The following is a 3,752-nucleotide window of genomic DNA, read 5'->3' on the forward strand; positions in this document are numbered from 1 at the left end:
TTCTAATTTTTTCTGACTTAGCTGCTTAGTGAATGGGTCTGCCACGTTATCAGTGGAGCCTACTCACTGCACCTCTACATATTTTTTTTCGAGGTAGTCGCGAATTAGATGAAATCGCCGCTTTATGTGCTTGGACTTCTGGTGAGATCTCGGCTCCTTAGCCAGTGCTATGGCGCTGTTGTTGTTGCCGAAAAGAGTTATAGCATCTGATGACATGACTCCTAGCTCTATGACAAACTTCTTGTACCAGAACGCTTCCTTCGCAGCATCCGATGCAGCAATGTACTCTGTGAAAGAGTAGATGGCCTACAAGCCAATCGCAATATGTATTGCGAAGGGTTTTTCTTTTGATTTGTCCAAATCATGTACATGACATTTAAATATGAATAAAGGCATTGTGTTTTATCATATGTTGTTGATTATATTTGTGATAAATCCCTTAGATTAGGGCAATGGTTTTGAGGCTATGATGAGATCATACTAGTGAGACCTAAAACCCTAAAATCCTAATCTTAAATATTCTCAGTTATTGGTACATTGAGTCGGGGATCAATGTTTACCGAAAAGACTGGCACATCTTATGTATGCTCGATACAGAGGGTGATTGATCTCACAATCACTTGTGTGAGATACTAATACAAAGATGTGAGTGCTCATTAGAGGAATGAGTTCACTGAATTGACCTACAAAGAGAAATCTTATGAAGTCTTACTTACATGTCAAAAGATGATTCTCTTAGTGGGAGTTGTGCAACTGATCCTTTGACCTGAGATCACCATGGTATCTTGTGCACATAAATCCATATTTTGGTTTACACTCATTCATGACAATAAGTTGTGTACGAGGTCTTCTAGATATGGTGGATTGTGTACGAAGGTTATGAGTAGGTCAACAAGGAATTAATCACTTCTAGTAAGAGAAGATCGCATCCTATTTATTCTAATCATATGATAATTCAGAAAGCCTTTGATCAAAGCAGAATGAAGATTAGAAAGAATTTCTAATGATTCATTATTTGAATTATCATTAAAAGATTGAGAAAAATATGAATATGAAATTGAGTTTGACATATATTCATACTCATATACATATTTGGGATGCAGTTTGATTAAAGGATTGAATTGCACGGTAACTTGCCACTGAAGGGTATTTTTGGTATTTCCATCAAATTCCATATTTTCCGGGTAGACATGACACGTTGCTAGACGTCAATCTTGTCTTATAAGTTTGATCGAATTAAAGAGTTTAATTCGATCACCAATTAGAAAGGATTCTAATTGTTAAGTTCGGGTTCGCGCAGTTTGGACTTAAATCGATTAGAAAAGTTCTAATCAAGTTGGGTCAACTCGCACTCACACCTATTGCTGGCAAAGTATGGAACCCAATGGGTCACACACAAGAAAACTTATCAAGGGTCTAATTGGATTAGATCATGTTTGCAAGATAAACATCCTAGCAGGTGTTGCAAATATTAGCTTCTGATTCGAATTGGATTCGAATCTGATTCGAATTGGATTCAAATCTGATTCTTAATTGATCTAATTTGATTAGATCATATTCTAATATGGGTTAGCCAAGAGTTGGCACCTAATTGGCTTGGTTTGAGTCTAATTGGATTAGATTTGATAAATCATTTATTTTTGACTGTTAGATCTTCATCTACCGTTGGATGAAGACATAATGGTGAGTTGGTTTGAACCCAATTAGATTGGGTTAAGAAAGGCCTTTAATCATGACCATTTGATCTTCATCAGCCATTGGATGAAGACATAATATGATCATGATGAGGCGTCTTGCATTGGGACCATTGGATCATCCTAGAACCGTTGGATGATGACATAACTCCCCTTACTCATGGCGCCTTGCATTCTAGCCATTGGATCTTCATCATGAGATGATGGATGATCAAGATTCATGGCGTGATGGATTAGCATTTGATGTTGACTTGGTCAACATCAGATGGCGTGAAGATGGACTTATGATGGCGTGAAGAAAGAGAATGCCGCATGAGGTGTTTTGGATAAGGATGCCATAACCACCTCTTCACATGATACGCCTCCCTATTTTGTTGGCGCCTCATCCTAGAGATGGCTCTTCATTTGATCACGCCTCCATCCACTTATCATGCCCCTTCATGTAGGGATGTATGGATAGGATAAATCTCTTGGAAAAGCATCCGTACACCATCTATAAATAGGAATGCTCCCGGTGAATTCTATTCCATCGGAAATCAATCCAACTCTCTCTCTCTCTCATATTACTTCTTTCTTACATTAGTTTCTTTATTTCTAACATTGCTTCTAGTGTGTCCTAAGCTAAGACAAGGTGGTCTTCCTTAGGACAAAAGAATTAGAAGTGATTTTAGAAGGCTAAAGCAAAATAGAAAGGAAGGAAAGCAAGCCATTAGAGTTCTTTAGAAGAATTCTGCATTAAGGATAAAAAATCTTTGGAACTAAAGTCTTGATCAAGTTTTCGTATGGATCACCATTGGAGGGCGGACACTTGGACGCCTCATGGAGATTGTACACTTTGGATTAGCGTTTGAGGTATTCTACTAATTCTGCATTTATTTTATATCATTTGATTGTAATTATTAAGGTGATCTAGGCTTAAAGGGTTTCATGCACAGGAACTTTATTAAGAAATTTTATAAATTCCTAGCTTCTGCTGCCCATTAAGATGTGCTAGAACCCTACAGTGGTATCAGAGCAATCCTTAATTGGTTCAATCAAATAATAATACATGATGTATGATTATTAATTTACTATGAGATAGTAATGTCATATGCTTAGAGAAATGCTGAAATGTATGATTCATATATGATATGATATGTAATAAAATGTCATGATATGAAATTTTTCATGTGAAGATATGTTGAAGCATGTTAACTAATTGCTTATGATTTATACATGCTATGAGATAGCCATGCATGATAGTTTATTTTAGACATGTTAAATATATGTTACAATTAAAGAATGTGCTAGAGACTAGTAAGCCCTCAATAAAAATTATATTAAGTCATAGTGTTGAAAAACTTTAGGCTAACCCATTCTAGAACAATTAATCTAATTGGTGTCTAAGGAAAGCACTAAAGGTGGTTCTCCAATTAGAACCTTACTCTCTGAGTAAGAGGAGCCTTCCACCTGCTTACCTGGCCAATTGTTTGATTGCCTATTATGGATAAGCTTAATATTGATATAACACTATTGATAGCCTTCCTTCATGCCTTGACATTATTATGTCAAGATCCATGCTAGTTTGTTGTGCTAAAACAAGGCTTGCTATGGGGACTGATTTTATATTGTCTTGGTGCATTAAGATGCTTATGACATATTTTAATATATTGCTTTGTTGTGTAACCACTAGGACAATATTATTCGAATATGACTATATAGAAATGAATGGTTTGACTTAACTAAAACATTATTGTTTGTTGTGCTAACACAAGGCAATAAGTATTTTAAGAGAACAAGATAAAGTTGAGAATTGCATGAGATGCAATTGGAAAGAGTTTTCTACCTTTGAACTCATAAAGGTTTGTTGTGTAACCACAAGGCTTTTTATGATGAATTAGGATCTCAACCCTACTAAGAAAAATTATATTTTCACGTTTATCATAGGGAAGGGCTATGATATTCGATGAAAATAGTAGAAGACAAATTAGATTAAAGTCCTTATCTAGTTGCAAACATGTCATCATGATTGGTCTGCTTTTGTTAGTTTTGTTCTTGCATATGTAGAATTATTAAATG

Source organism: Phoenix dactylifera, unplaced genomic scaffold (assembly GCF_009389715.1).
Source record: "Phoenix dactylifera cultivar Barhee BC4 unplaced genomic scaffold, palm_55x_up_171113_PBpolish2nd_filt_p 000258F, whole genome shotgun sequence".
NCBI classification, from domain to species: domain Eukaryota; kingdom Viridiplantae; phylum Streptophyta; class Magnoliopsida; order Arecales; family Arecaceae; genus Phoenix; species Phoenix dactylifera.